We start from the raw sequence: 12,647 nt of genomic DNA, 5'->3' as shown, positions 1-12,647 counted from the left end.
TTTCCAGATTTCATCTGAGGATATTTCCTTTTTCACCATAGCCCTCTAAGGGCTTCCAAATATCACTTTGCCAATTCCACAAGAACTGTCTTTGCGAAAGGCTTCTTGAGGGGAAAGCTGTAACTCTGTGAGATGATTTCACAGAACACAAAGAAGTTTCTCAGAAAGCTTCTTTCTCTTTGTTATCGGAGGATATTTCCTTTGGCCCTATAGTCTTCAAAGGGATCCGAAATATCTGTTCTCAGATTCCACAGAAATAAGGCTAGCAAAGAGATCCACGAAATACAGATGAAACTCTGTGGAGATGAATTAACAGAACACTCAGCAGTTTCTCAGAAAGCTTCTTTCCAGATTTCATCTGAGGATATTTCCTTTTACACCATTGCCCTCTATGGGCTTCCAAATATCACTTTGCCAATTCCAAAAGAACTGTCTTAGCGAAAGGCTTCTTGAGGGGAAAGCGGTAACTCTGTGAGATGATTTCACATAACAGAAAGAAGTTTCTAAGAAAGCTTCTATCTCTTTGTTATCAGAGGATATTTCCTTTGGCCCTATAGTCTTCAATGGGATCCGAAATATCTGTTCTCAGATTCCACAGAAATAAGGCTAGCAAAGAGATCCACGAAATACAGATGTAACTCTGTGAGATGAATTAACAGAACACTAAGCAGTTTCTCAGAAAGCTTCTTTCCAGATTTCATCTGAGGATATTTCCTTTTTCACCATAGCCCTCTAAGGGCTTCCAAATATCACTTTGCCAATTCCACGAGAACTGTCTTAGCGAAAGGCTTCTTGAGGGGAAAGCTGTAACTTTGTGAGATGATTTCACTGAACACAAAGAAGTTTCTCAGAAAGCTTCTTTCTCTTTGTTATCGGAGGATATTTCCTTTGGCCCTATAGTCTTCAATGGGATCGAAATAGTTGTTCTCAGATTTCACAGAAATAAGGCCAGCAAAGAGATCCACGAAATACAGATTTAACTCTGTGAAATGAATTAACACAACACTAACAGTTTCTCAGAAAGCTTCTTTCCAGATTTCATCTGAGGATATTTCCTTTTTCACCATAGCCCTCTATGGGCTTCCAAATATCACTTTGCCAATTCCACAAGAACTGTCTTAGCGAAAGGCTTCTTGAGGGGAAAGCTGTAACTCTATGAGATGATTTCACAGAACACAAAGAAGTTTCTCAGAAACCTTCTTTGTCTTTGTTATCGGAGGATATTTCCTTTGGCCCTATAGTCTTCAATAGGATCCGAAATATCTGTTCTCAGTTTCCACAGAAATAAGTCTAGCAAAGAGATTCACGAAATACAGATGTAACTCTCTGAGATGAATTAAGAGAACACTCAGCAGTTTCTCAGAAAGCTTCTTTCCAGATTTCATCTGAGGATATTTCCTTTTTCACCATAGCCCTCTAGGGGCTTCCAAATATCACTTTGCCAATTCCACAAGAACTGTCTTAGCGAAAGGCTTCTTGAGGGGAAAGCTGTAACTCTGTGAGATGATTTCACAGAACACAAAGAAGTTTCTCAGAAAGCTTCTTTCTCTTTGTTATCGGAGATTATTTCCTTTGGCCCTATAGTCTTCAATGGGATCCGAAATATCTGTTCTCAGATTCCACAGGAATAAGGCTAGCAAAAAGATCCACGAAATACAGATGTAACTCTGTGAGATGAATTAACAGAACACTAAGCAGTTTCTCAGAAAGCTTCTTTCCAGATTTCATCTGAGGATATTTCCTTTTTCACCATAGCCCTCTATGGGCTTCCAAATATCACTTTGCCAATTCCACAAGAACTGTCTTAGCGAAAAGCTTCTTGAGGGGAATGCTGTAAATCTGTGAGATGATTTCACAGAACACAAAGAAGTTTCTCAGTAAGCTTCTTTCTCTTTGTTATCGGAGGATATTTCCATTGGCCCTATAGTCTTCAAAGGGATCCGAAATATCTGTTCTCAGATTCCACAGAAATAAGGCTAGCAAAGAGATCCACGAAATACAGATGTAACTCTGTGAGATGAATTAACAGAACACTCGGCAGTTTCTCAGAAATCTTCTTTCCAGATTTCATCTGAGGATATTTCCTTTTTCACCATAGCCCTCTATGGGCTTCCAAATATCACTTTGCCAATTCCACAAGAACTGTGTTAGCGAAAGGCTTCTTGAGGGGAAAGCTGTAACTCTGTGAGATGATTTCACAGAACACAAAGAAGTTTCTCAGAAACCTTCTTTGTCTTTGTTATCGGAGGATATTTCCTTTGGCCCTATAGTCTTCAATAGGATCCGAAATATCTGTTCTCAGTTTCCACAGAAATAAGTCTAGGAAAGAGATCCACGAAATACAGATGTAACTCTCTGAGATGAATTAACAGAACACTAAGCAGTTTCTCAGAAAGCTTCTTTCCAGATTTCATCTGAGGATATTTCCTTTTTCACCGTAGCCCTCTATGGGCTTCCAAATATCACTTTGCCAATTCCACAAGAACTGTCTTAGCGAAAGGCTTCTTGAGGGGAAAGCTGTAACTCTGTGAGATGATTTCACAGAACACAAAGAAGTTTCTCAGAAAGCTTCTTTCTCTTTGTTATCGGAGATTATTTCCTTTGGCCCTATAGTCTTCAATGGGATCCGAAATATCTGTTCTCAGATTCCACAGGAATAAGGCTAGCAAAAAGATCCACGAAATACAGATGTAACTCTGTGAGATGAATTAACAGAACACTAAGCAGTTTCTCAGAAAGCTTCTTTCCAGATTTCATCTGAGGATATTTCCTTTTTCACCATAGCCCTCTATGGGCTTCCAAATATCACTTTGCCAATTCCACAAGAACTGTCTTAGCGAAAGGCTTCTTGAGGGGAAAGCTGTAACTCTGTGAGATGATTTCACAGAACACAAAGAAGTTTCTCAGTAAGCTTCTTTCTCTTTGTTATCGGAGGATATTTCCTTTGGCCCTATAGTCTTCAAAGGGATCCAAAATATCTGTTCTCAGATTCCACAGAAATAATGCTAGCAAAGAGATCCACGAAATACAGATGTAACTCTGTGAGATGAATTAACAGAACACTAAGCAGTTTCACAGAAAGCTTCTTTTCAGATTTCATCTGAGGATATTTCCTTTTTCGCCATAGCCCTCTATGGGCTTCCAAATATCACTTTGCCAATTCCACAAGAACTGTCTTAGCGAAAGGCTTCTTGAGGGGAAAGCTGTAACTCTGTGAGATGATTTCACAGAACACAAAGAACTTTCTCAGAAAGCTTCTTTCTCTTTGTTATCGGAGGATATTTCCTTTGCCCCTATAGTCTTCAAAGGGATCCGAAATATCTGTTCTCAGATTCCACAGAAATAAGGCTAGCAAAGAGATCCACCAAATACAGATGTAACTCTGTGAGATGAATTAACAGAACACTAAGCAGTTTCTCAGAAAGCTTCTTTCCAGATTTCATCTGAGGATATTTCCTTTTTCACCATAGCCCTCTATGGGCTTCCAAATATCACTTTGCCAATACCACAAGAACTGTCTTTGCGAAAGGCTTCTTGAGGGGAAAGCTGTAACTGTGTGAGATGATTTCACACAACACAAAGAAGTTTCTCAGAAAGCTTCTTTCTCTTTGTTATCGGAGGATATTTCCTTTGGCCCTATAGTCTTCAAAGGGATCCGAAATATCTGTTCTCAGATTCCACAGAAATAAGGCTAGCAAAGAGATCCACGAAATACAGATGTAACTCTGTGAGATGAATTAACAGAACACTCGGCAGTTTCTCAGAAATCTTCTTTCCAGATTTCATCTGAGGATATTTCCTTTTTCACCATAGCCCTCTATGGGCTTCCAAATATCACTTTGCCAATTCCACAAGAACTGTCTTAGCGAAAGGCTTCTTGAGGGGAAAGCTGTAACTCTGTGAGATGATTTCACAGAACACAAAGAAGTTTCTCAGAAACCTTCTTTGTCTTTGTTATCGGAGGATATTTCCTTTGGCCCTATAGTCTTCAATAGGATCCGAAATATCTGTTCTCAGTTTCCACAGAAATAAGTCTAGCAAAGAGATCCACGAAATACAGATGTAACTCTCTGAGATGAATTAACAGAACACTAAGCAGTTTCTCAGAAAGCTTCTTTCCAGATTTCATCTGAGGATATTTCCTTTTTCACCATAGCCCTCTATGGGCTTCCAAATATCACTTTGCCAATTCCACAAGAACTGTCTTAGCGAAAGGCTTCTTGAGGGGAAAGCTGTAACTCCGTGAGATGATTTCACAGAACACAAAGAAGTTTCTCAGAAAGCTTCTTTCTCTTTGTTATCGGAGATTATTTCCTTTGGCCCTATAGTCTTCAATGGGATCCGAAATATCTGTTCTCAGATTCCACAGGAATAAGGCTAGCAAAAAGATCCACGAAATACAGATGTAACTCTGTGAGATGAATTAACAGAACACTAAGCAGTTTCTCAGAAAGCTTCTTTCCAGATTTCATCTGAGGATATTTCCTTTTTCACCATAGCCCTCTATGGGCTTCCAAATATCACTTTGCCAATTCCACAAGAACTGTCTTAGCGAAAGGCTTCTTGAGGGGAAAGCTGTAACTCTGTGAGATGATTTCACAGAACACAAAGAAGTTTCTCAGTAAGCTTCTTTCTCTTTGTTATCGGAGGATATTTCCTTTGGCCCTATAGTCTTCAAAGGGATCCAAAATATCTGTTCTCAGATTCCACAGAAATAATGCTAGCAAAGAGATCCACGAAATACAGATGTAACTCTGTGAGATGAATTAACAGAACACTAAGCAGTTTCACAGAAAGCTTCTTTTCAGATTTCATCTGAGGATATTTCCTTTTTCGCCATAGCCCTCTATGGGCTTCCAAATATCACTTTGCCAATTCCACAAGAACTGTCTTAGCGAAAGGCTTCTTGAGGGGAAAGCTGTAACTCTGTGAGATGATTTCACAGAACACAAAGAACTTTCTCAGAAAGCTTCTTTCTCTTTGTTATCGGAGGATATTTCCTTTGGCCCTATAGTCTTCAAAGGGATCCGAAATATCTGTTCTCAGATTCCACAGAAATAAGGCTAGCAAAGAGATCCACCAAATACAGATGTAACTCTGTGAGATGAATTAACAGAACACTAAGCAGTTTCTCAGAAAGCTTCTTTCCAGATTTCATCTGAGGATATTTCCTTTTTCACCATAGCCCTCTATGGGCTTCCAAATATCACTTTGCCAATACCACAAGAACTGTCTTTGCGAAAGGCTTCTTGAGGGGAAAGCTGTAACTGTGTGAGATGATTTCACACAACACAAAGAAGTTTCTCAGAAAGCTTCTTTCTCTTTGTTATCGGAGGATATTTCCTTTGGCCCTATAGTCTTCAAAGGGATCCGAAATATCTGTTCTCAGATTCCACAGAAATAAGGCTAGCAAAGAGATCCACGAAATACAGATGTAACTCTGTGAGATGAATTAACAGAACACTCGGCAGTTTCTCAGAAATCTTCTTTCCAGATTTCATCTGAGGATATTTCCTTTTTCACCATAGCCCTCTATGGGCTTCCAAATATCACTTTGCCAATTCCACAAGAACTGTCTTAGCGAAAGGCTTCTTGAGGGGAAAGCTGTAACTCTGTGAGATGATTTCACAGAACACAAAGAAGTTTCTCAGAAACCTTCTTTGTCTTTGTTATCGGAGGATATTTCCTTTGGCCCTATAGTCTTCAATAGGATCCGAAATATCTGTTCTCAGTTTCCACAGAAATAAGTCTAGCAAAGAGATCCACGAAATACAGATGTAACTCTCTGAGATGAATTAACAGAACACTAAGCAGTTTCTCAGAAAGCTTCTTTCCAGATTTCATCTGAGGATATTTCCTTTTTCACCATAGCCCTCTATGGGCTTCCAAATATCACTTTGCCAATTCCACAAGAACTGTCTTAGCGAAAGGCTTCTTGAGGGGAAAGCTGTAACTCCGTGAGATGATTTCACAGAACACAAAGAAGTTTCTCAGAAAGCTTCTTTCTCTTTGTTATCGGAGATTATTTCCTTTGGCCCTATAGTCTTCAATGGGATCCGAAATATCTGTTCTCAGATTCCACAGGAATAAGGCTAGCAAAAAGATCCAAGAAATAAAGATGTAACTCTGTGAGATGAATTAACAGAACACTAAGCAGTTTCTCAGAAAGCTTCTTTCCAGATTTCATCTGAGGATATTTCCTTTTTCACCATAGCCCTCTATGGGCTTCCAAATATCACTTTGCCAATTCCACAAGAACTGTCTTAGCGAAAGGCTTCTTGAGGGGAAAACTGTAACTCTGTGAGATGATTTCACAGAACAAAAAGAAGTTTCTCAGTAAGCTTCTTTCTCTTTGTTATCGGAGGATATTTCCTTTGGCCCTATAGTCTTCAAAGGGATCCGAAATATCTGTTCTCAGATTCCACAGAAATAATGCTAGCAAAGAGATCCACGAAATACAGATGTAACTCTGTGAGATGAATTAACAGAACACTAAGCAGTTTCACAGAAAGCTTCTTTCCAGATTTCATCTGAGGATATTTCCTTTTTCACCATAGCCCTCTATGGGCTTCCAAATATCACTTTGACAATTCCACAAGAACTGTCTTAGCGAAAGGCTTCTTGAGGGGAAAGCTGTAACTCTGTGAGATGATTTCACAGAACCTAAAGAAGTTTCTCAGAAAGCTTCTTTCTCTTTGTTATCGGAGGATATTTCCTTTGGCCCTATAGTCTTCAATGGGATCCGAAATATCTGTTCTCAGATTCCACAGAAATAAGGCTAGCAAAGAGATCCACGAAATACAGATGTAACTCTGTGAGATGAATTCACAGAAAACTAAGCAGTTTCTCAGAAAGCTTCTTTCCAGATTTCATCTGAGGATATTTCCTTTTTCACCATAGCCCTCTAAGGGCTTCCAAATATCACTTTGCCAATTCCACAAGAAATGTCTTAGCGAAAGGCTTCTTGAGGGGAAAGCTGTAACTCTGTGAGATGATTTCACAGAACACAAAGTAGTTTCTCAGAAAGCTTCTTTCTCTTTGTTATCGGAGGATATTTCCTTTGGCCCTATAGTCTTCAAAGGGATCCGAAATATCTGTTCTCAGGTTCCAAAGAAATAAGACTAGCAAAGAGATCCACGAAATACAGATGTAACTCTGTGAGATGAATTACCAGAACACTAAGCAGTTTCTCAGAAAGCTTCTTTCCAGATTTCATCTGAGGATATTTCCTTTTTCACCCTAGACTTCTAGGGGCTTCCAAATATCACTTTGCCGATTCCACAAGAACTCTCTTAGCGAAAGGCTTCTTGAGGGGAAAGCTGTAACTCTGTGAGATGATTTCACAGAACACAAAGAAGTTTCTCAGTAAGCTTCTTTCTCTTTGTTATCGGAGGATATTTCCTTTGGCACTATAGTCTTCAAAGGGATCCGAAATATCTGTTCTCAGATTCCACAGAAATAAGGCTAGCAAAGAGATCCACGAAATACAGATGTAACTCTGTGAGATGAATTAATAGAACACTCAGCAGTTTCTCAGAAAGCTTCTTTCCAGATTTCATCTGAGGATATTTCCTTTTTCACCATAGCCCTCTATGGGCTTCCAAATATCACTTTGCCAATTCCACAAGAACTGTCTTAGCGAAAGGCTTCTTGAGGGAAAGCTATAACTCTGTGAGATGATTTCACAGAACACAAAGAAATTTCTCAGAAAGCTTCTTTCTCTTTGTTATCGGAGGGTATTTCCTTTGGCCCTATAGTCTTCAATGGGATCCGAAATATCTGTTCTCAGATTCCACAGAAATAAGGCTAGCAAAGAGATCCACGAAATACAGATGTAACTCTGTGAGATGAATTAACAGAACACTAAGCAGTTTCTCAGAAAGCTTCTTTCCAGATATCATCTGAGGATATTTCCTTTTTCACCATAGCCCTCTATGGGCTTCCAAATATCACTTTGCCAATTCCACGAGAAGTGTCTTAGCGAAATGCTTCTTGAGGGGAAAGCTGTAACTCTGTGAGATGATTTCACAGAACACAAAAAGTTTCTCAGAAAGCTTCTTTCTCTTTGTTATCGGAGGATATTTCCTTTGGCCCTATAGTCTTCAATGGGATCCGAAATATCTGTTCTCAGATTCCACAGAAAGAAGGCTAGCAAAGAGATCCTCGACATACAGATGTAACTCTGTGAGATGAATTAACAGAACACTAAGCAGTTTCTCAGAAAGCTTCTTTCCAGATTTCATCTGAGGATATTTCCTTTTTCACCATAGCCCTCTATGGGCTTCCAAATATCACTTTGCCAATTCCACAAGAACTGTCTTAGCGAAAGGCTTCTTGAGGGGAAAGCTGTAACTCTGTGAGATGATTTCACAGAACACAAAGAAGTTTCTCAGAAAGCTTCTTTCTCTTTGTTATCGGAGGATATTTCCTTTGGCCATATAGTCTTCAATGGGATCCGAATTATCTGTTCTCAGATTCCACAGAAATAAGTCTAGCAAAGAGATCCACGAAATACAGATGTAATTCTGTGAGATGAATTAACAGAACACTCAGCAGTTTCTCAGAAAGCTTCCTTCCAGATTTCATCTGAGGATATTTCCTTTTTCACCATAGCCCTCTATGGGCTTCCAAATATCACTTTGCCAATTCCACAAGAACTGTCTTAGCGAAAGGCTTCTTGAGGGGAAAGCTGTAACTCTGTGAGATGATTTCACAGAACACAAAGAAGTTTCTCAGAAAGCTTCTTTCTCTTTGTTATCGGAGGATATTTCCTTTGGCCCTATAGTCTTCAATGGGATCCGAAATATCTATTCTCAGATTCCACAGAAATAAGGCTAGCAAAGAGATCCACGAAATACAGATGTAACTCTGTGAGATGAATTAACAGAACACTAAGCAGATTCACAGAAAGCTTCTTTCCAGATTTCATCTGAGGATATTTCCTTTTTCACCATAGCCCTCTAAGGGCTTCCAAATATCACTTTGCCAATTCCACAAGAACTGTCTTTGCGAAAGGCTTCTTGAGGGGAAAGCTGTAACTCTGTTAGATGATTTCACAGAACACAAAGAAGTTTCTCAGAAAGCTTCTTTCTCTTTGTTATCGGAGGATATTTCCTTTGGTCCTATAGTCTTCAAAGGGATCCGAAATATCTGTTCTCAGATTCCACAGATATAAGGCTAGCAAAGAGATCCACGAAATACAGATGTAACTCTGTGAGATGAATTAACAGAACACTCAGCAGTTTCTCAGAAAGCTTCTTTCCAGATTTCATCTGAGGATATTTCCTTTTACACCATTGCCCTATATGGGCTTCCAAATATCACTTTGCCAATTCCACAAGAACTGTCTTAGCGAAAGGCTTCTTGAGGGGAAAGCGGTAACTCTGTGAGATGATTTCGCAGAACACAAAGAAGTTTCTCAGAAAGCTTCTATCTCTTTGTTATCGGAGGATATTTCCTTTGGCCCTATAGTCTTCAATGGGATCCGAAATATCTGTTCTCAGATTCCACAGAAATAAGGCTAGCAAAGAGATCCACGAAATACAGATGTAACTCTGTGAGATGAATTAACAGAACACTAAGCAGTTTCTCAGAAAGCTTCTTTCCAGATTTCATCTGAGGATATTTCCTTTTTCACCATAGCCCTCTATGGGCTTCCAAATATCACTTTGCCAATTCCACAAGAACTGTCTTAGCGAAAGGCTTCTTGAGGGGAAAGCTGTAACTCTGTGAGATGATTTCACAGAACACAAAGAAGTTTCTCAGTAAGCTTCTTTCTCTTTGTTATCGGAGGATATTTCCTTTGGCACTATAGTCTTCAAAGGGATCCGAAATATCTGTTCTCAGATTCCACAGAAATAAGTCTAGCAAAGAGATCCACGAAACACAGATGTAACTCTGTGAGATGAATTAACAGAACACTCAGCAGTTTCTCAGAAAGCTTCTTTCCAGATTTCATCTGAGGATATTTCCTTTTTCACCATAGCCCTCTATGGGCTTCCAAATATCACTTTGCCAATTCCACAAGAACTGTCTTAGCGAAAGGCTTCTTGAGGGGAAAGCTGTAACTCTGTGAGATGATTTCACAGAACACAAAGAAATTTCTCAGAAAGCTTCTTTCTCTTTGTTATCGGAGGATATTTTCTTTGGCCCTATAGTCTTCAATGGGATCCGAAATATCTGTTCTCAGATTCCACAGAAATAAGGCTAGCAAAGAGATCCACGAAATACAGATGTAACTCTGTGAGATGAATTAACAGAACACTAAGCAGTTTCTCAGAAAGCTTCTTTCCAGATATCATCTGAGGATATTTCCTTTTTCACCATAGCCCTCCATGGGCTTCCAAATATCACTTTGCCAATTCCACGAGAACTGTCTTAGCGAAAGGCTTCTTGAGGGGAAAGCTGTAACTCTGTGAGATGATTTCACAGAACACAAAAAGTTTCTCAGAAAGCTTCTTTCTCTTTGTTATCGGAGGATATTTCCTTTGGCCCTATAGTCTTCAATGGGATCCGAAATATCTGTTCTCAGATTCCACAGAAAGAAGGCTAGCAAAGAGATCCTCGACATACAGATGTAACTCTGTGAGATGAATTAACAGAACACTAAGCAGTTTCTCAGAAAGCTTCTTTCCAGATTTCATCTGAGGATATTTCCTTTTTCACCATAGCCCTCTATGGGCTTCCAAATATCACTTTGACAATTCCACAAGAACTGTCTTAGCGAAAGGCTTCTTGCGGGGAAAGCTGTAACTCTGTGAGATGATTTCACAGAACACAAAGAAGTTTCTCAGAAAGCTTCTTTCTCTTTGTTTTCGGAGGATATTTCCTTTGGCCCTATAGTCCTCAAAGGGATCCGAAATATCTGTTCTCAGATTCCACAGAAATAAGGCTAGCAAAGAGATCCACGAAATACAGATGTAACTCTGTGAGATGAATTAACAGAACACTCAGCAGTTTCTCAGAAAGCTTCCTTCGAGATTTCATCTGAGGATATTTCCTTTTTCACCATAGCCCTCTATGGGCTTCCAAATATCACTTTGCCAGTTCCACAAGAACTGTCTTAGCGAAAGGCTTCTTGAGGGGAAAGCTGTAACTCTGTGAGATGATTTCACAGAACACAAAGAAGTTTCTCAGAAAGCTTCTTTCTCTTTGTTATCAGAGGATATTTCCTTTGGCCCTATAGTCTTCAATGGGATCCGAAATATCTATTCTCAGATTCCACAGAAATAAGGCTAGCAAAGAGATCCACGAAATACAGATGAAACTCTGTGAGATGAATTAACAGAACACTAAGCAGATTCACAGAAAGCTTCTTTCCAGATTTCATCTGAGGATATTTCCTTTTTCACCATAGTCCTCTATGGGCTTCCAAATATCACTTTGCCAATTCCACAAGAACTGTCTTAGCGAAAGGCTTCTTGAGGGGAAAGCTGTAACTCTGTGATATGATTTCACAGAACACAAAGAAGTTTCTCAGAAAGCTTCTTTCTCTTTGTTATCGGCGGATATTTCCTTTGGCTCTATAGTCTTCAATGGGATCCGAAATATCTGTTCTCAGATTCCAAAGAAATAAGGCTAGCAAAGAGATCCACGAAATACAGATGTAACTCTGTGAGATGAATTAACAGAACAGTAAGCAGTTTCTCAGAAAGCTTCTTTCCAGATTTCATCTGAGGATATTTCCTTTTTCACCATAGCCCTCTATGGGCTTCCAAATTTCGCTTTGCCAGTTCCACAAGAACTGTCTTTGCGAAAGGCTTCTTGAGGGGAAAGCTGTAACTCTGTGAGATGATTTCACAGAACACAAAGAAGTTTCTCAGAAAGCTTCTTTCTCTTTGTTATCGGAGGATATTTCCTTTGGCCCTATAGTCTTCAAAGGGATCGAAATATCTGTTCTCAGATTCCACAGAAATAGGGCTAGCAAAGATATCCACGAAATACAGATGTAACTCTGTGAGATGAATTAACAGAACACTCAGCAGTTTCTCAGAAAGCTTCTTTCCAGATTTCATCTGAGGATATTTCCTTTTTCACCATAGCCCTCTATGGGCTTCCAAATATCACTTTGCCAATTCCACAAGAACTGTCTTAGCGAAAGGCTTCTTGAGGGGAAAGCTGTAACTCTGTCAGATGATTTCACAGAACACAAAGAAGTTTCTCAGTAAGCTTCTTTCTCTTTGTTATCGGAGGATATTTCCTTTGGCACTATAGTCTTCAAAGGGATCCGAAATATCTGTTCTCAGATTCCACAGAAATAAGTCTAGCAAAGAGATCCACGAAACACAGATGTAACTCTGTGAGATGAATTAACAGAACACTCAGCAGTTTCTCAGAAAGCTTCTTTCCAGATTTCATCTGAGGATATTTCCTTTTTCACCATAGCCCTCTATGGGCTTCCAAATATCACTTTGCCAATTCCACAAGAACTGTCTTAGCGAAAGGCTTCTTGAGGGGAAAGCTGTAACTCTGTGAGATGATTTCACAGAACACAAAGAAGTTTCTCAGTAAGCTTCTTTCTCTTTGTTATCGGAGGATATTTCCTTTGGCACTATAGTCTTCAAAGGGATCCGAAATATCTGTTCTCAGATTCCACAGAAATAAGTCTAGCAAAGAGATCCACGAAACACAGATGTAACTCTGTGAGA

Source organism: Macaca fascicularis, chromosome 19 (assembly GCF_037993035.2).
Source record: "Macaca fascicularis isolate 582-1 chromosome 19, T2T-MFA8v1.1".
In the NCBI taxonomy this organism is placed as follows: Eukaryota; Metazoa; Chordata; class Mammalia; order Primates; family Cercopithecidae; genus Macaca; species Macaca fascicularis.
Note: the sequence above shows the minus strand (reverse complement) of the source record.